At 42.0% G+C, this 20989-nt stretch overlaps 1 protein-coding gene across 4 annotated transcripts in view; it reads left to right on the top strand.

The window, feature by feature from the left end:
* Nucleotides 1-20989, top strand: part of Arel1 (apoptosis resistant E3 ubiquitin protein ligase 1) — a 52452-nt gene that overhangs the window by 4472 nt on the left and 26991 nt on the right. For 2 of the 4 annotated variants that reach the window (XM_021178694.2, XM_021178691.2), the window contains exon 2: nt 16790-17086. The gene's annotated coding sequence lies outside the window, so the exon portion shown is untranslated. Of the gene's footprint in view, nt 1-15709; nt 15958-16527; nt 16624-16789; nt 17087-20989 lie in introns of those variants that run through there. The other 2 variants (XM_029484468.1, XM_029484469.1) reach the window with 2 other exon arrangements.

Genomic DNA, 20989 nt, shown 5'->3' with positions numbered 1-20989 from the left:
GTTTACATGTTGTCCTGTGTATGTGCATGTGCGTGTCTGTGTTCATATATGTGTATGCTTACAGGGTGTGTGTATACATGTGTCTGTGTTCATGTATGTGCAGCTAATGTATTTGTTTAGGTGCACTTTGATATTAGTGTTAAAATGCTAATATTCGCTGCATTTTGTGCTCATTGTATTTTCTGGCCAGTGATCAGATAATGGTCATTTAATAATAAGCAACAAACATTTTGTGTAATATGATAATAGTACTAACTAGTAGTCAATAGTTAATATGCTTCTTTCAATTTTCAACAGAGACCTGGTCCATATTATTTTAACCCTCATCTACTTTGGAAGGTTCAAATGCAAGGATAGCTTCAGGTGTAAATGGTAAAGCTATTTGGAAGAAAAAGCAATGAAGACCTTACAAATATGAAGCAGTTTTTCACATTTTGGTAAGGAAGGAAATGCAAGTGGGCAAATAGTATGTAGAAAGGAGTAGAAAAATATTTAATGAAGGTTTGAACCTTGCACTGTCCAAGTTGGAGCAGTGATTAGGGAAGTGAAATACAGTGTTCTTCTCTGCTTTTCATCACACTCTTTCAAATGTTCACTTCTTACATAACCACGGTACATCTGTCACATCTAAGAATGATTTCTTAATAAATTACAGACTTGGATATCACAAAAATGTCACCTCACCTTCTCTTTTCTATGCAGAACCCAATCCAGAATTCCACATTGCAGTCAAACTGTAATTTTTTTTTTTAACCGTGGTCTCAATCTGTGTTTCTTGCTGCTTAGAGCTTGCTCTCCATAGCTTCCGATCTGTCGGGGTTTGGGTGGGTGTGTGAGTGTTGAGCTTCTCCTCACACTAAGTTGGGAGTGAAGACAAATGGCTGTAATCCCTGAATGTGAGAGATGGGGACAGCAGGAGAAGGAGGAGTGTTAAGGTTATCCTCAGCTACATAACGAGCTTGAGGCTAACCTGGGCTACATAAATCTCTGCCTCCCTCCTCCCCGTAGATTAACCAAACAATCAGAAAAAAAAAGATTGTTCTTCCTTCAGTTACATGCTTTTTTTCCTTAAAGCTAAGACTGGAGGGGTCTGGAAAGACGGTTCCGTGGTTGCAAGTGCTTGCTATTCTTCCAGAGGATCCAGGTTCTGATTCCAGCATCCACAGGACAGCTCACAGCTGCCAGTTCCAGAAGATTCAGTGGCTGCTGCTAGCCTTCAAGGGCACCATGCTTACAGGTGGGGCATACAGATACATGCAGGCAAAACACTCACACACATAAAATAAAAAAGAGAGTGGAGGGCCAGCAACAGGGCGCATCAGGTTGGAAGTACTTGCCACAGGAGCCTGACAACTTGGATTTGATCCCTGGAACCCACAGTGGAGAGGGAGAACCAACTCCTGGAAATGGTCCTGTGACCGCGGTATGAACCATGGCCCGTGCGTACCTGTGTACACATGCTGAGAATACTAATAAGTAAGTAAGTAAGCGTTTAAAGTTACTTAAAAAGTAACCTGAAAGTAATGGATCATAATAGAGGCAGGAGTTTTAGCTTTGTGTGTGTGAGAGAAAATTGCAAAATTCTACCCCACTGGGCTGTGTATCTGGCCATTTGCCTGCCATTTCATGCGCGGTTAATAAAATAACAACTTCCTAGACTTATTGAGGGAGACGGCTTGTCAAGTTCAGAGTTTTGCTTTTGAAATATTCCTGCTGTAGCCAAGCTCGAGTAGTCCACAGTTACCTGATCATAGAAGCTGCTGTGGGGTGGGAACATGGGGACCTGTCCTCCTCCTGTGGATCAGCAAGGAAGAGTTCATTTTATAGACAGACGAAAAAAACCAGGATATGAGGAAGTAATAAACTGAACAGTAATTTATTTTTCCTTTAAAAATAAAAATAAATTTGTTATTGAGTTAGACATAGTGTCAGCTCCAAAATTTTTGCAAATTCTTAAGCTTTCTGAGCTGAACAAGGCTCCAGAAAATGGCCCAGCACACATTCTAGATTGAATATATAAAAAAGGAGCTTAAAAAAAATAAAAGAAGAAGCCAAGAAAAATAAATTCAGACACTAGGTGTGGCGGTGCGTGTCTTTAATCTCAGTAAAGGCAGACGTGAGGATCAGGAGTTCAAAGCAGGTTGTGTTACAGAGTGAGACAGTATCTCAAAAAGAGTAAACACAAAGTCCCCAACAGCTGGAAGGAGCAAGCGGGTCAAACCTCAGCCAGTTAAAATGAGTGAGAGAGTTTGGGAAAGCTTTAAGCAAAAGAATGCATTATTATTTTAAATATATACATATATATACATACATATATGCATGTGTATACATATATACATATATACATATGCATGTGTGTCAGTATGAAAATATGCACATGTGAACATGGTTGCCCATGGAAAAGGGCATCAGATCCCCTGGAGCTAGTGTACAGGATGGTGAGCCACCTGGCATGGTGCCGGGAACTGGACTCGGGTCCTCTGCTTGAGTAGTACTTGGCTAACTGCTGAGCCCACTCTTCAGCTCCATATGCAAAGCTTTAAGCACCTTGTCAGCTGTCTCTAAAGTTCAAAAGGGTTTGAGGTTTTATTATTTTTCAACATATGCAGGTGTTTGGGGCCAGTGTTCCCTAACTCCATTCACTTCCTCATGACTGTTAGGGTTTTTTCCACACATGTAGAGTTCCTGGAATACAGTTTCTTCCATGCCCTGTACACGGAACAGCAGTCCACTTGCCATATGGCAAATGAGGACTTAAGGGGAGAAACTCCTTTTATAGGAATTCAAGCTAAAGCAGCATTATATCGTGCCATTCTGTACTTGGGGAAGCACTGCTTGGGCAGGTATTTCTTGATATTAAGGATTACATACCATTTCTGTCTTTGAAGTGTAGCCCTGTCCTGACAGGTGTCAGTGGCTAGTGATAAAGAATGTCAGGCCAGGTCCACGGTATCTGTTGTATCTCTTAGTTTCCATACTGGGGACTGGAGGGTTACCTTGGGATCTCACATATATTAAGAGACAAGAATTCTACCATTAAGCTGCATCTATCGCCAGGCCTATTAAAAAGTGCTACCAAAACAGAGCCAAAAGCTCCGATTATTGTTTTAGAAAACTGTATATTAGTTTTAGTTGCTACAGGTTACACACTGCTGTTAATTGCAACATTTGCTAAAATTAAAAAGTAATATTTTCAGCCAAGAATGATGACAGAGTGTCTGTAACCTCATCCCTTGGGTGGTAGACGCAGGAGAATCCGGAGATAAAGGCCGGCCTTAGCTACACCAGACTTCCTTCTAAAAAAACCAAACAGACCAGCTGGGCTCAGTGAAGTTTTTAGAACCTGTGTCCAGATCCTCAGAGTAAAAAGCTGGATGTGGCGGCACAGGTCTGTGATGCCAGCTCTGAGGAGAGAGAGACAGGGTAGGGAGTGGTGACGGCCAGCCAGTCTATCAGAGTCACTGAGTTTCAGGTCTGCTGAGAGAACTTATCTGTAAAAAACAAGATAGGCAGCCACCAAGGAAGCCTGACATGTGACCTCTGGCTTCCACAGGCACTCCCCCCCCCCCGCCCCCCTCCCAGCAAGCAGTTAGCTTCTCGGGCCTCTCCTTATGGGCCACGTCTGTAATGTCCTACTGTGTCGGCACAGCTCTAAGAGTGATTAGTAAACTGGTCCAGACTGAAGTGGAATGCTGAGCGCTCTTTTTGTATATCTGCTACTTCGTTTTGATTCTGAGAAACTTAGTTTTGTTTTAAAGAGAATGATGCAAAGAAACTCTAAAGAGAATTAAGGATCGTGGACTTGCTTAGGTTCTGGTCACCTTAAGCTTTATTAGGCTAAATTTTAATTTAACTGGTGAGGAATGTGGCTTTCTCCAGTTTCCCATAGGCCAGAGTGACACTTGAACTAGACAGAATGATCTTCTGGAATCTTCTCATTCACACCAGAATGATATGTGGCTGATTGTTTCCAGCTTTGTCCCAAGGAGTGTGTTCTGGGTTCTAGAATTTGTCCAGAGGCAGATTCAGAGCTACAGAGATTTGGGCCTGATCTGAAGACAGAGCAGGGACAGAAATCTTGGCTAAATGTAGGTATGCCAATTACTGGGTGGATGGGGAAAGCTGCTAAAAGACAACGTCTTTCCAGGTTCAGAAATAGACTCTTATTTCAGTAGTGCTTAGGAGTGTGGGAGGTTGACTCTGAACGAAACAAAGAGATGATAAAGCTGAGTAATTAGGAGATAAGTGGAGTGCAGGGTTTTAATAAAATCTTGTTAAAATTTTTGACAAGAGGTTTTTTTTTTCCTTATGAAACTTTTAGATAAACTTTAGAAGAAAGCAGAAAAAGTCTTCGTGATCTTGAGATAGGCAAAGACTTTAAAACTATAGAACCCAGGAAACAGAGCTGGAGAAATGACTCAGTGGTTAAGAACACTTACTGTTCTTGCAGGTCCAGTCCCACTACCTTGTCAGGCACTTTGTTCTGGCTTTTACAGGTATCACACACACACAAATATTCATACAAGTTTAAAAACAAGAAATCAAGAGGCAAGCCAAGGGCTTCCATGTAGAGTCTATAAAGACCTAGAGCTCAGTAGGAAGAAGACAACATGTTTGAATAGACATTTTATCAAAGAAGCTATATAATAGCTAATACATACCTGACAAGATGCTCAGAACTCTTAGCCATCCGAATATGGTTCGATGTGGTGGCACAAGCCTTTAATTCCAACACATGGAAGACAGAAGCAAGCAGATCTCTGTGCATTAGAGGCCAGTCAGTGCTCCATAATGAAACTTGTGGGTAAGGGGAGGATCAGCTATGAGAATGAGTAAAATCTGGACCCCTGACAGTACAGAGGTTGGTGGTGGTAGAGCAACTGGACTCATGTGTTGCTCTAAATGTAAAGTAATACAGCTGCCTTGGGAAGCAGCTGAGTGGTTGCTTGTAAGTTGAAAATATGCTTCTCCTATGGACTAGCAGTTCCACGCCTGTATTTACTTCAGAGAATAAAAAATGTGTCCATACAGAAACTCATGCCTGAGGAGTCATTGCATCTTTATCCATAATAGCACTAAACTGGACATAATCTAAGTGTCCATCTGGTGAATGGATAAACAGCCTCTACTCTGTCATTAGAAGGGACTACTACCCAGCACTCAAGAAAAACAAACTCCTTACTGATGTAAGTAACAGCATGAACAAATCTAACTGCTATGTTTGCAGCTGGAGAGATGGCTCATTGGCTGAGAGCTCTTGCTGCTCTCAGAGGACCGACCTGGTTTCAATGCCCAGCACCCACATGGCAGCTCACAACTGTCTGTAACTCCTCCTATTCCAGTAGATCTGATGCTTCCTTCTGCCCTCTGCAGTCACCAGGCATACACACAGTGCACAAACACATGAGGCAAAACACTCATATACATAAAATCTTTAAAATAAAATTTAAAATTTCAGTGAGATACAGTGATTTTTATAGGATTAGATTCCAATTAGATTCGAGGTTAGATCTGAATTTCTTTGAGACACATGATTTTGAAATATCCATCCCTGGATTGGATTGCAAAGAGCTTACTGGTCATTAAATTGAGTCAAATTTAGAATAGTATTCCTTTTTAAAAAAGATTTATTTTTATTTATGCATGTTCGGGTGTGTGCACATGAGTACACAGGTGTGTATGTATGTGTATGTGCATACGAAAGCATCAGATCAACTGACATGGCAGCGTCATCTCTGCAGCCCTGTAATATACTTTTGGTATGTTTTTTATGTTAAGAACTTTAGTTTTTTTATGTATGACTTTTACCTGCATATATGTATGTGTATCAAATATGTGCCTGGGGTATGTGAAATCAGAAGGCTGTGTCAGACACACTCGAATTGGAGTTACAGATGGCTGTGAGCTATCATGTGGACAATGGGAATTAAACCTGGATCCTCTGGAAAAGTGCTGCCCTTAAGGCTGAGTCATCTCTCCAGCCCTGCCTTAAGAGTCTTATTTTTAACAAGAGATAGATCAGGTGTGCTGGTGCCCTTTGAGGCAGAGTCCGGAGGGTCACTGAGTTTAAGGCCTGCCTGGTCTACATAGTAAGTTCCCAAGACAGCCAGGGTTATATAGAGAGACCTTCTCTCAAAACAAACAACAGGGATTATAGGGTGTAAAGTGTATTTGAAGTTGTTAGGTTAGAACAGGAAAACTCTAGAAAATAACTTTGATTTTTGAGTTCCTGCCCCCACCCTCTGGCATAAATCTTTCATGGGTCTCACAATGTTTACTGCTTAAATGACTGCTTAAATAATATCTTCATTTGACCCCCAGTAAGTCACTTTTGCAGTTTTTTCCCTCCCCCAGTTATTCCCTGCCATTGCTGCTTGTGCCTGCTTCCCCATATACTTAAAAAAAAAAACAACAAAAAAAAAAACCATAGTTAGTTTGCTGTGCCTGAGTATTTGGTGGTATGGATGTAAGTTCACCATGCCCACATCTGGTATCCATGGAGGTCATGAGAAGACATTGATTGATCCCTTGGAACTGACATTAGAGACAATTATGAGCCACTATGTGCATGCTAGGAACTGAACCCAGGTCCTCTGTGAGAGCAGCCAGGGCTCCCCTGAGTCATCTCTCCAGCAACCACCTTATAACACCCTCTTTTTGAGACAGGGTCCCTCAAATTCCTAATCTTAAATGCCCTTTCAGCTCAGCCTCCACGGTAGTTGGAACTACAAGTCTGTGTCACCGTTGCCTGCTTTCTTCCTACATATGACCTCTCCCCAGAGTTGGTGCTGTCATTTTCTCCCAAGTCTAGGTTTCTCCTAAGATTGTGAGTTTTACTGGCTTACAGTTTATAGTTTGGAATGTGTGACCATGTGACAGGAAGCTCTTCAGCACTTCCCTTTATTTATTTGTTTGTTTGTATTGTTTAGTTTTTCTTTCAGCCCTCCCCACCATTGGGATAGATTGATTTTCTCCAAGTTCACTTAGTCTGTCTGAGTCTGCCTGCTTTCCATGTGGACTTTGCCATTTCTCAGGTCTCCAGGCTGCCACTTGGATGTATACTTTGCAATGTGTCTGTTTCCATATGTCTTGTGGATGTGGCTACCTGGATACGCTATAAGACCGTATAAGGCTCGCCGTGCTCCTCTGTGCTTGCTAGCTCCTTCCTTTTGCCCTTCATCCTTCAGTCACTGTCTGTCTAGGCTCCCAAGGCCCAAAGGTCTGCATTTATGCTTAGCTTTTTACCCGTGTTTCTTTCTGATCTCACAGGTCATTATCCTGCTAACTTCAAAGAACACAAGAATGTCTAGCCTTTCTCCCCATTTCATGAATACAGTTTATTTTTTTAACCATTTCTCTACCTCTTTCACTTTTGTCTCCATTCAGATTTGTGTGTTTGTTTGTGTGTGTGTGTGTGTGTGTGTGTATGTGTGTGTGAGAGAGAGAGAGAGAGAGAGATTGGGAACTGAATCCAGAACCTCATGTGAGATAGGTGCCCAACCACTGAAGTGTATCTACATCCACTTCACTTTTATTTGTTTTTTTAACTTTTTATTTGAAACAGGATTTTGTAAACTCAGGCTTACCTTGAAGCTTTGCACTTTTGATTGTTTTGTCTCTGCCTCCTGCCACCAGGCTCGGTTTGCTTCTTGGGGTCTTCGTGGAATACAGGATCCTGCTCCACAGGTCAGGGTGACCTCAGACTTGAGCCCACCCACATTAGCCTCCTGAGTGCTGGGACTGCCTGCACTGCCACCATGACTGCTAAAATCAGTTAGCCTCTCTCTCCTTTGGTTAAAAAAAACAAAAAACAAAAAACAACAACAAAAAATCAACCTTAAAAAAACATTTTTCTTGTTGCTTAAAATCTAAAATGAAGTAATAGTTCTTTAAGTTTTCAAATCAAATATATAATTGGACCTTTCATGCTACCTATCTGGCTGGCCAGGGAGGAAGGGCTGCTTTTATTACATCAGAATTCCTGGTTAATATCATAGGCTCTCAAATCAAATTGTCTGGCTCTCTCAGCTATCAAATAGGTGGCTTTATCAATGTATTTCGGCTCTCTGTGCCTCTGTTTCCTAACCTAATAGGTCATATACTAGATGTGGTTGACCTGAGGGTTGAATGATGTAATGCAGATGAAAGACTTGTCCCACAGTCAAGTCTCAGCAGCATACTCTTGTTACTGCCATTGTCCTTGAGAGAGCCCCAGATCATCAGTATTTTGGATGGTTGCTATGATTGTTTCCACATGAGATCGCTCTAGAAAACCAGCTAATCTCTTGGGGAGAGTATAGCCACCTTCCTCTCTTTTTTTTTTATTATTTATTTTTTTTATTACGTATTTTCCTCAATTACATTTCCAATGCTATCCCAAAAGTCCCCCATACCCCCCCCCCCACTTCCCTACCCACCCATTCCCATTCTTTTGGCCCTGGCATTCCCCTGTATTGGGGCATATAAAGTTTGCAAGTCCAATGGGCCTCTCTTTCCAGTGATGGCCGATTAGGCCATTTTTCGATACATATGCAGCTAGAGACAAGAGCTCCGGGGTACTGGTTAGTTCATCATGTTGTTCCCACTATAGGGTTGCAGATCCCTTTAGCTCCTTGGGTACTTTCTCTAGCTTCTCCATTGGGAGCCCTGTGATCCATCCAATAGCTGACAGTGAGCATCCACTTCTGTGTTTGTTTGGCCCCGGCATAGTTTCACAAGAGAGAGCTATATCTGGGTCCTTTCAGCAAAATCTTGCTAGTGTATGCAATGGTGTCAGCGTTTGGAAGCTGATTATGGGATGGATCCCTGGATATGGCAGTCTCTAGATGGTCCATCCTTTCATCACAGCTCCAAACTTTGTCTCTGTAACTCCTTCCATGGGTGTTTTGTTCCCACTTGTAAGAAGGGGCACAGTGTCCACACTTTGGTCTTCATTCTTCTTGAGTTTCATGCGTTTAGCAAATTGTATCTTATATCTTGGGTATCCTAAGTTTTGGGCTAATATCCACTTATCAGTGAATACATATTGTGTGAGTTCCTTTGTGATTGTGTTACCTCACTCAAGATGATGCCCTCCAGGTCCATCCATTTGGCTAGGAATTTCATAAATTCATTCTTTTTAATAGCTGAGTAGTACTCCATTGTGTAAATGTACCATATTTTCTGTAACCATTCCTCTGTTGAGGGGCATCTGGGTTCTTTCCAGCTTCTGGCTATTATAAATAAGGCTGCTATGAACATAGTGGAGCATGTGTCCTTCTTAACGGTTGGGACATCTTCTGGATATATGCCCAGGAGAGGTATTGCTGGATCCTCCAGTAGTACTATGTCCAATTTTCTGAGGAACCGCCAGATTGATTTCCAGAGTGGTTGTACAAGCTTGCAATCCCACCATCAATGGAGGAGTGTTCCTCTTTCTCCACATCCTCGCCAGCATCTGCTGTCACCTGAATTTTTGATCTTAGCCATTCTGACTGGTGTGAGGTGGAATCTCAGAACTGAACAAAGAATTCTCACCTGAGGAATACCGAATGGCAGAGAAGCCACCTTCCTCTCTTACTGGAGCTGCTATGGCCTGACATAAGCCACGGTCTTATTTGGCAATCCAGCGACCTTTAGAACAAGACCACCTGGGTCTGGGATTTCCATTCTCAGCTTTCTTTCCCCGTAGTTCAGTACTGGCTCTTCTAGAACAGCTGGATCTCTTCTTTTCTCACCATGTCTCCACTTTACATCTACAACCAAGACAGGCTAAGTAACTAACTAGTCCAAGACCAAACTCCTGCTCTTCTCCATTCCTGAGATGGTACTTAGAAGCAGTCGCTCTGCCCCTGGTGGTCTTTCTAAATACTTTGCTTCATGATGCTGAAATTTGTCGTCACTCCCCTTTTTGGCATGGTGTTTTTACCTGCCTCTAGGATATCAGACTCCCTCACTCACCTTTGCAAGTACTCGCTCTTTCTTTAAAAAGCATTTTATTTTAAAATGTTTATTAATTACTTATTCTTTAATTATTTGTATATCTTTGAAAATGCAAGTTCCCACAGAGGGCAGAAGAGGGAGTCCGAGCCTCTGGAGCTGGAGCTATAGGAGGTTGTGAGCCGCTCCACTGGGTGCTGGGAACCAAGCTCAGATCCTCTCTACATAGCAACGAGCTCTCTTAACCACGGGCCCCTCACACTCATTCTTAGTTAGTTGGCCTTACTGCCTCTACTGTGAAGACACTGTCTGGCTCTTAAGACAAGGTTACCTCTGTCCTGCCTGACCTTCACACTTCTCTGTCACTGTACTTAGCACGTGTAATTGTCCACTTTCCACAATGAATCACGTTCTTCTGTGAGCAACCCTAACTAAATTCAACAGCAACAGAAAGACATGGCATGGGAAAGGGGCTTTCTTGCTAGGAAGAAGTGGGGATTCAGCAGGAGTGGGAGGGGGTGAGAGAGGGTAGTATGGGGTGAAAATGACCAAAATACATTATATGCATTTATGAATTTGTCAGATAAGTAGTGTGTCTTGCTTGGACAACATACCATGTTTTAGGCCAGTCTGAGTTCATGGTTAAGGCACTTTAGAAAAAAAACAAAGGCAGGGAGGTAGTTCTATGGTAGGACCATGTGTAGCATCCAGATTATCTCTATGATAGGACCATGTGTAAGCATCCAGATTAGCTCTCTGATAGGAGCATAGCATGCTTAAGGTGTTGAGTTTGACTCCCAACACAAAAAGGAAGAAGAAAAGAAAGGAAAAGGAAACAAAAAGAGGGTCAAATGCTGTTTTAACGTATCCCTGTGCCTCAGGACTTCAGCCTTTATCAGGCAGTCAGACCAGATGCTCAAGAAATATACAATGAAGAGTATGTCGTGCAGAGAAACCAAAGGGGTTGGCTGTTGGTAGATCCCATGTTGAACTGCCTGTAGTTTTAGAAAATAATTCTAACCAAAGGGAAAATGTAGCTTTCTAGGGATGGGGGCAGCAAATTGAGGTCAGAAGAAGTGTGTGCTTTTCAGACTCTTATGAACAAGAGCTTTAAGGACTTTGGCAGAGGACAGAAGCTGGCAGGAGAGAACGAAGGAGCCTTTTGGTCCTAAGTATAAAATGTGCATGACTGTTTGAACATGCCCATGTTTTAGCTTTAGAAACTTATGGAACTTTGTGTTCTTTGTTCTTGTCTGCATATTTAACTTGAAAATAATTTTTTCTCTCTGCTTACTTCCTCTAGTAAGAGAGAGATTGCAAGAACACGTCATCTGTTCTCTGGGCTTTGGCGTCTTCTGCATACTGCATACCCCAGTGCCCAGGTCTGACAGGCAAGGAATGGGGTTGTAGTCTAGTACAGCAGCACACCAGCTTTCTGTGATTTGGGGGGTTGCCCACTCAGAAGTATTATGTCATGGGACAGAGGAGGGTGAGCTCATCTTATTCTGATTGACTGGGTTGTTCCTGGAAGGCTGCAGTCAGTTGGAGGCACCTCATTACAAGAGTGCTGGGGACCAGTTGGAGAGAGTTCACAGGAGACCCACAGGAATGCTTAAAGGACCAGAGAGGCTGACTGACGAGGAAAGAGTATAAATGGAACCAAGACAGCAGAAGTATATAACTGTATAAATATCTCAGGAATATAAACTTGATGGAGGAGAGCAGCTCTTGGCTTTTTGTTTTTGTTTTTGTTTTTTCGAGACAGGGTTTCTCTGTGTAGCCCTGGCTGTCCTAGAACTCATTTTGTAGACCAGGCTGGCCTAGAACTCAGAAATCCGCCTGCCTCTGTCTCTGGAGTGCTGGGATTAAAGGCGTGCGCCACCACGCCCGGTGAGAGCAGCTCTTTATGGTGTGGTTTGGGATGGGGAAAAAATCCAAGAGTAAAATTAAGACAGTATAATTGTAAGCTAACAGTTGTGGACATCTTCGTAGTTAGACCATTCTACGCTAATGACCTTGTCTCAGCTGAATGACTTTTCTCTTAAACATTGGAGAACTACATTTTTTTTTTCTTTTTTAACATTCCATCTTGTTTTGTGGAAACCAGTAGGTGACAACAGAATTCTTGCATGCTGTTACCACCTCTAAATGCACTGGAAGTAAACTTTCACATGGGTGTTTTCTTGTTTTCTTAGAATAGCATTTTAAGGACTGGAAAGATGGCTTGGTGGTTAAGATCATGTGCTGCTCTTGTGGAGGACCTGGGTTTGATTCCCAGTACCCAGCTGATGGTTTACAACCATTCATAATTCCAGTTCCAGAGGATCCAGTGCCCTCTTCTGATCTCCCCCAAGCACACATGAGGTGCACACATACATACATACATACCTGCAGGCAAACCCTCATAAACATAAATTAAATAAATCTTTAAAATATATGAATAGCATTTTGAAAACAGACCAAGTCATTAGTATGTTATTGAAATAATTTTTGGAACAATAATTTATTTGCTCCTTCAGATACATTGTATAACAAAAATCCTCTTGCTTAGCCTTTGGAAATGATTAAATAAAATTCTTAGTTGTTCTAAGAATACAGACATGAAGCTTTTACATAAGAGCTAAAATAAGAGCCAGGGATGGTTATGCACACGTGTAAGCCCAGCAATTGGGAAGCAGAGACAGGAGGGTGGTGAGTTTCAGGCTAGCCTGTATCGTATATTGAAAGCCTGTTCTCCAACTGTAGGAGAGGGAAAAGAATTGAAATGAGAAGCCTTTGCATAATTTTGTGAGTTTTCTAGCTTTTGTTTCTAGAAGAGGTATAGTAGAATGGGAAGAAAATAATTTTTGACTATGTAGAGAGGCCCTGTCTCAAAACCAGGTATATGTACTGTTTGCCTCAAACACCTCAGATAATATATACATACACCTCTACTGCAGCTCCTTGGCTCTGCCTTATGCAAAAACTGAGTATATAGACGGGGTATATGAACGAATGGACTTGGACGTTTTTATTCTGTTTGTATTTAAAAAAAACAAGACCAAACAGATAAATTTGACTCACAAATTATTTTACCAACTCTTGCTTTAAGTCTCGTGTACATGAAAGTATAGTCTCTGATACAGCAGCATTAAGGGTTCCCTGTAAGGCTGTTAGAACACAGGGAGCATGGGCTTCCTGCTCTACAGTTGAGGCAGTGCTTCTGAAACATCAAGTGTGTAGAACTCACTTGAGGAGCTTGTACTGAGTACAGACCCGAAGAGCCCAGGGCTGAACACCTTATTAACAGTGGTTAGAATCTTCAGAGCTGCCATATTTTACTGCTTTACTGTTAGGTAAACAAACTCTTATAATGCAGATTAGATTGCTGTAGTAGAGATATTTTTGGAGTAGGAGTATCACAAAGGAGGAGGTGATTGACGCTGCCTAACATGGGTAGAGTCCATAGCGAAGCTGGGAGCTGGGCTGGAAACGGCTAGCAGTGCTTAGGTTGAGTCTTGAAGCTCGCTAGAGATACTGAAACATGGGGATAAGCATGCTCATAGCAGGGACGGAGTATATTAGAACTAGTTATAATAACCAAGTAGCTAAACACAGAACTGGAGCGCCACCAAAATCATAATGAATAGAAATACAACTTCAGTAATGGTTTATCTTTTTGTTGTTGTTGTTGTTTTTTGTTTTTTGAGACAGGGTTTCTCTGTGTAGCCCTGGCTGTCCTGGAACTCACTTTGTAGATCAGGCTGACCTCGAACTCAGAAATCCGCTTGCGTCTGCCTCTGAGTGCTGGGATTAAAGTTATGCGCCACCGCCATCACCACCGGACTTTATCTTAACTTCTTTATGTCATTTTATTATTTGAAAATAGATAACTTAAACCCAGCAAGATGGTGTTTGTTTAGCTTATAGTCCAGCACTGGGAGGTAGGGACAGGAGGGGAAGTTCAAAGTCATCCTTGCATTTCCTTGAACTATATGGAGAGTTTAAGGTCAGGTTGATCACGTGAGACCTTAGCTCCAAAAGAGAAAACAGAAAACCCCAAAAGGCAATTTTCCTCTTCTCTACCCCTCTTTAAAAGAAAGTAGGTCTCCCAGAGTTAATGTTCTTCAGAAATACCAACTTTTTATCTTGTCTTTGTTTGATTAAGCATTTGGAAAACTGGGGCTGGAGAGATGGCTCCGTGCTTAAGAATGTGTACTGCTTTCCCCGAGGACGAGGTCAGTCTCCAGCACCAATGTCAGGCAGCTCACAACTGCCTAGAGCTCCAGCCCCACAGGACCTCTATAGGCACCTGCACCCATGCACACTTATCCTCTCTCTCTCTCTCTCTCTCTCTCTCTCTCTCAAATATTTAAAAAGAGATAAACTTCTGGTTGTAGTGGCACATGCCAGTAGGATTTGCTGAAGAAGGCAGAGGCAGGAGGATCATGAGTTCAAGGCCAGCCTGGGCTACATATTTGGGGGCTGGAGAGATGGCTCAGCAGTTAAGAGCACCGGCTGTTCTTCCAACAGTCCTGAGTTCAAATCCCAGCAACCACATGGTGGTTCACAACCATCCATAATGAGATCTGATGCCCTCTTCTGGGTCGTGTCTGAAGACAGCTACAGTGTACTTACGTATAATAGTAAATAAATAAATCTTTGGGCTGGAGCAAGCAGGGCCAGAGTGAGCAGAGGTTCTGAGTTTAATTCCCAGCAACCACATGATGGCTCACAACCATCTGTACAGCTACAGTGTACTCATATACATAGAGTAAATAAATAAATCTTAAAAAAAAAAAAGAGAGATAAACCATGCATAGTGGTACTCATCAGGTCAAGGCCTTGGTTGGCTATATAGTGATTTTGAAGCCAGCTGAGCAACATGAGGCTCTATATCTCAAACAAAACAAAATAATATAGGTAGAATGTGAAAATTATTTGTAATTACATGTATTCCAACAGATGTCAACCATTAACATTTTTATATTCCTCTGATTTTTAAAAACAAAATTATTATTTTATGTATGAGAGCTCTATCTGTATGCACACCTGCATACCAGAAGGGGGCATCAGATTCCATTACAGATGGTTGTGAGCCACCAGGTGATTGCTGGGAATTGAACTCAGGGCCTCAGGAAGAGCAGTCAGTGCTCTTAATTGCTAAGCATCTCCCCAGCCCTCCTCTTCTGATTTTTTAAAAAATAATTTTTAAAAGATTTATTTAATATTTTTATTAATGTGTATGTATATATATGCCATTTATATGTGTACCCATGGGTGCCAAAAGACTACCTCTGGATCTGGAGTTGTAGGTGATTGTGAACTGTCCTGTGTGGGTGCTGGGGATGGAATTTGGGTCCTCTGCAAGAGGAGCAATTGTTGCTAATCACTGAGGAGTGTCTCCAGCCATCCTTCTAAAGTCTTTATATAACTACATAATGCTGCTGTTTCTAAGATTGGGCTTGTACTATATGAACAATGTTGTGCTTGCTTTTTCATTCAATAGTTTATTTGTGAACATTTTCCAATCTGGTGTTTTTGTTCCTTAAAAGTTTCATTTTTAAATTATCATATAACATTCAATCATGAAGATCTTTAGTAGTTTACATAACTATTCCCGTGTTTGCAGATCCTTTAAACTGGTTCCAGTTTCTGGGTGACCCATGCTTTGGCTCATGTACTTGGCAAGTCCATCACCATGTGTTAAAATACTTGCATATACTTACCCATTTTTAATTATAAAAGTCTGCCAACTTATTTGATCTGCTGGCCTCCAGTCCTTCTGTTCTGGTTTGTTTAGCATTTTGTGTTTTCTCCCTTGGTTGCTCTTAGCAGAAAGATAGGAGAATGGTCATTAAAAATGTGGACTCTGGGACCAGACTGTCTGCTGCTTTTGTGAGTTAACTGAGAAAGTATCTTACTCGTTATGTCTGGACGGTAAATCTGGATAAGTAGTCCTGTATCTGTGCCTAAGAAAGAGAACTGTATCTGCATTGGAAATTCTGAAGGCTGATAATAGTCTGTGCTGTTGGCGAGGCTGTCTCTTCCCATTTTCTGGTTAGTAGCCCCTTTTCATTTCGTTTATGGTAGCTCTTTGTATATGTGCACCCACAACCCCCTTTTTGCTACATTTGGTCCCTGAATGTCTGAGTGTTATGAAGTGATTTTACTTGGTAACTTTATTTTTAAAGTTGACAACTTGTAGCTCCCCTTTTTGGTCTTGGGACTTGTGCTCATCCTGCTGTTAGCCTCCCGGTGCTGCTGGGATCACAGGTGCACACCACCATGCCAGCCCAGAGTTTTAATTTTAGTGGTATTGTTACCTTTTACCATGTCTTGGAACTGTGAGCTTAAGTGCAGAGGAAGTGGCCTGCCTCGGCGGACATAAAGTCTTTAAAGCTCTGCTGGCATTTCTTTCCAGCTGAGGACTGAGTCGTTCCACCGTGTGCCCTCTGAAAGCTGCCTCTGCCCTGCTTCCATCTCAGTTCTCTCCGCATGCTTCCCACGCCCTGTGTCCCAGCTGCACTGAGCTGCAGTGAGGCGTGAGCATGTGATGAGTCTCTTTAAATCTGTACCCTAGCCTACCTCTGCTGGAAGACTGGGGCGTTTGAAGAGCATGAGGTTCTGTGGAGAGGCATGCTTGTAGGCAGTGAGATTGCCAGGGGACCTTGGTGGACTCGGTGAAGTAGCTGCAGAACTATGACGTTTGTGTTGGAAAGCTTGGTCAGAATTTACCAACTTTTGATTACTTTAGTGTACTTATGGCATGGGTAGCTCCTCTGTTGCTGGGGTAGTTTTTTGGTGGTGGTGGTGGTGGTGGTGGTGGTGGTGTGTGTAAAATCTCTTGCAGAAGCAAAACCTTACTGAACTTACCATTTTTCCTTTCTAGGAGGATCCTGGTGTTCCAGAGGAGCCCAGGAATGATTCTTTCTTGGGCTCTATTTCTTCACCCCAGCATTCAAATGCTTCAGTCCAAAACCACTTGACTCTTCGCTTCCTGGGACACACTTAACCTCAATGAAGATTTGGTGGGCAGATCCTTTCTGGTGACTTTTTGGCCTTTTTTTTTTTCTTTCTTTCTTTCTTTCTTTTTTTAAATGTGCAAGTTAGAAGACAAGTGAAAGGAGTGGGAAGTTGCTGCTTTGGTGAATAACTTGGTTCTTAGAACATGGGCCCTCGCTTAAAGGTAAGTAAGTACCGTCAAGTCCACCGTTGGAAACATAGCACACATCTTTCCACAATGTCTTTTGGCTGGAGAACAGTAAACTCACATTGTACACTGGCTTTGATGGTGGCAGTCTGCCAAGTCCTTCCACTTTCCTAACTCGCCAAACACAACTTCTCTTACCCTAATGATAATTACTAATATTTACCCTCAGCATACACATCATGGAGTAAACACTCTCTCTGTGTATCTATAGAGATATAAATATATCTATATTATCTATTGTATATATTATTGTATCTATATTATCTATTGAATATATATACATGCACACATACTTTCTTCCAGTTGAAGGCTATAGAGGGGTAAGTTGGGTTGAATAGATTCAGTGTTTCAGAGAGGCCTGGGGAAGAACCTGGGCAGCTGGTAGGAATGAGATGTGAACATGCTGGACACTGGGGCTACTGCTACCTCAAAGTCAGGCTGCAGGATCAGAGCTGGTCTAGGCTCAGGGTCTAGTAAAGCCGCAGAAGTAAGGTGCAGACCAGCGAGGTGAAGAGTGGGACAAGATCCAAATGAGTGGACAGAGAGAGATGAAGACATGGTGAGACAGGCAGCAGTTTGAGAAAGCCATGTCAGCGGTAGGGAGTGAGCTGAGCTGAAACTACTGTGCAACACACATGCGTGTGGCTAAAATGTATTGGATGTTGCAGAGTTTAGAATGTGTGTGTCTGTTATCATTTTGGCATTTCTGAAGATAGGTATTTTCAAGAATTCCCTCCATTTTCATAAGTCCTGTGAGCTAAAGTAAGCTCTAGCATTAAGCAGCTTGCCCGTGATCCTGCATCATAGAGTGCTTTCTCTGTACTAGATAGCTGGCACCGCCTCTGCTTTGGCTTGCCATGCATTATTTTTACTTCAAAAGATAACAAAAAAGCTGTAGGAATTTGTAGTCCTGATTTTAGCTTTGCTGTGAGATTCCTCATATTTAGGTTGGATGACTTCTCTCTTTCTGTCTTACTTGTTTTCTTAAATCCTTTTTCTCTAAATACTTGGCTATTTCTATTACTTCATTCTTTTTCATGGTTCAGAATTACGGGTACAAAGTTGAAGGCTTCAGTTAGACATGGGACTGTTACTTAAACCACTATAGGAGTGATATTTTTAGGCACTGTGTAAAGATTGTCCTTGTATTACTCAAATGCTGATTTCTGTGCTCAGAATTGAGAACAGTCTGGACTTTGGTCATGTTCGTGAAGCATCTCCTGCCTCAGTATTTTGTAAACATGCTCTCTCTTACCCCCTGATTGGTTCAATAAAGAACTGATTCAGCCAATAGCTGAGCAAAGTAGAGAATAGTGCAAGATTACCAACCCCAGTGTGTGTGTAGGCTCCCAAAGGAAGGGAGAGAGAGGGAGGAGGAGGAGGAACAGGAGGAGGGGAGAAGCCACATGGAGAAAGCAGGAGGATTTGCCATGAGATTGCAGAGGACATGTGGACCAGAGCCAACCAGGGCAAGACCAGATGGCAAGTAATGGGACGTTTGACTGGTTAGTAGCAGCTTAGTTGGGTTAGAATAGATCAGAATGAAAATACCAGGTCTTTATTTGGGAGCTAAAATGTACTAGAGCAGGCATAGAAATGCCCTGCAGTTATTCAGGTACGAAAGGGGCAGAGAAAATCCCCAAGAATTACTTTTACAGGAGAGCCTCATCAAGTTATATTTTCTAGGCCCAGCTTGTTTGTTTTGCTTGCTTGACTGTGAGAGTAATAGTGCTTATCTTTTGGTCACAATTAGGTTCGTAGGGTAAGATGTGTAAAGCCCATTGGGCAATGGTTGGCTTAGTTCTTAGTGCTAAAGCAGTCCTCATTCACTGAGACAAGTCCAACCTTTGACTATTGTGATGCAACCTGGTCATCTACAGAGGTCATACTCTAGAACTGTGCATTGTTCCCAACAAAGAAAAAGAAAATCTCATAATGCTTAAGTAAGTTAGTGGTTTTGTGTTAGGCTAAGTTCAGAGTTCTCTTGAGTTATATGTGGCCCACTGGCTGCAGGTGTATATACCCATGAGTTACTAGTTTATCAGACTACTGTTAGTCTTCAGGCTTAGAGTGAGACATTATAAGGGCCAGAATACTGTAGAGAGGAATGTCAGCTAACTTGGAAGTAGGTTGTGTTGAGTAGTATGTTCGCCATGTTTCTTATGCATAGAGTGGAAAGGTTCCAGTGTAGTTTGCATGAAAGTGAGACCAACAGAAAGTAGATGGTACTGTAGATACAAACTCCTTGTGGACATTTGATATACTTATTGAACTGAGGGAAATTAAGAATTTTGGGCCCTAAAGAGCTTAATGAATACATTGGTTCAAGCAAATATACTGGTAATTAAGTAAATGTTTTACAACTGTATTAGGCTTTGGATGTGGTGGCCACACGCCTTTAATCCCAGTACTCAGGTGGCAGAAGCAGGCGGAACTCTGTAAGTTTGAGGTTAGCCTGTTTGGCATAGTGGTTTCCAGTACAGGTAGGACTATGTAGAGAGACCCTATCTCAAAACAAACAAACAAACACTGTATTAGGGCTAGGAGTGTAGCTTAGTGGTAGACTTTTGATGATGTACAAGGCCTTGGTTTCCATTCCAGGACTACAACAATCAAAACTAAGCTGTATCTAAAAGACAGGTTCTCTCTGCGAAACTCTTGAACTTTAGGCATCTGAGCTAAGGAAAGAACAGACAGTTGACAATATCTATTTAACCAATTCTTTATTCATGTTTATTATAGTTTCTATCTATAATTAGACTGGATGCTTATGAGGATATAAAATATTTATTGTATTTGTTGTATATGTGTATGGAATGTGCATTGTGGTAGTTTGAATATGCTTGGCCCAGGGAGTGGCATTAATAGGAGGTGTGGCCTTGTTGGAGTAGGTGTGGTCTTCTTGGAGGAAGTGTGTCACTGTGGGGGTGGGCTTTGAGACCCTCCTCCTACCTACTTGGGAGCCAGTCTGCTCCTGGCTTCCTTTGGATGATGTAGAACTCTCAGCTCCTTCTCCAGCACCATGCCTTCCTGGTTGCTGCCATGCTTCCCGCCATGATTATAATGGACTGAACTTCAAAACCTGTAAGCCAGTCCAAATTAAATGTGTCCCTTATAAGAGTTGTCTTGGTCACAGTGTCTCTTCACAGCATTGAAAACCCTAAGACACGTACACACAGGTGGGAAGGCCCAAGGTTGATAAGTGTCTTTGTTTGATGGCTTTTCACCTCTATTTTTTTGAGATACAATCTCTCACTAACCCTGAAGCTTATTATCAGTGTGGCTAGGCTGACTGGCCAGTGAGCATCAGAGCTGCTTGGTTTTCCCCCCACAGGGCTGGGGTTGCAGGCTTTGTTACATGGGTTCTGGGGACCCAAGCTCAGGTCCCTGTGCCTGTGTGTGAGGCACCAACTAAGCTGTGTTCAGCTCCCATAAGAGAAGGCTTAAGGTTAGTTTCTGTCTCATATTAGTTACCTTTTTGAAATGAAAAACAAAACAAGAAGAAAACAATGTAAATGCCATAAATTTTTTTAAAGTTATGTATAAATCTAGAGGTAGAAAGAATTTCTAAATTGAAAATTAGCAATTTTAGGGAGTAAGGAGTTAGGCTTTTTCCTATAGCTTGAGGTCAGGAGTTATTCCATGAACGGAAACTAAAATAGGCTGAGTAAACAGTGAACATGACTCTTTACAAAGTTTTTATTGGCATATATTAATTAAATATATCTATATAATACATTTTGGTTATATTTGCAGGAGCATGGGCACTTTACCAGTGTCTACGTCACAGAAGAAAATATCTCCCCAAATATTGTCCATTAACTACCGATAAATCCTCAGGAAGGGCTGAGTTCATCCCTTCTCCATGCTTGGATGTTA

This window comes from Mus caroli, chromosome 12, assembly GCF_900094665.2.
Source record: "Mus caroli chromosome 12, CAROLI_EIJ_v1.1, whole genome shotgun sequence".
Taxonomy (NCBI): Eukaryota; Metazoa; Chordata; class Mammalia; order Rodentia; family Muridae; genus Mus; species Mus caroli.
The sequence above is the reverse complement of the archived record's forward strand: the minus strand, read 5'-3'. Positions and strand labels throughout refer to the sequence as shown.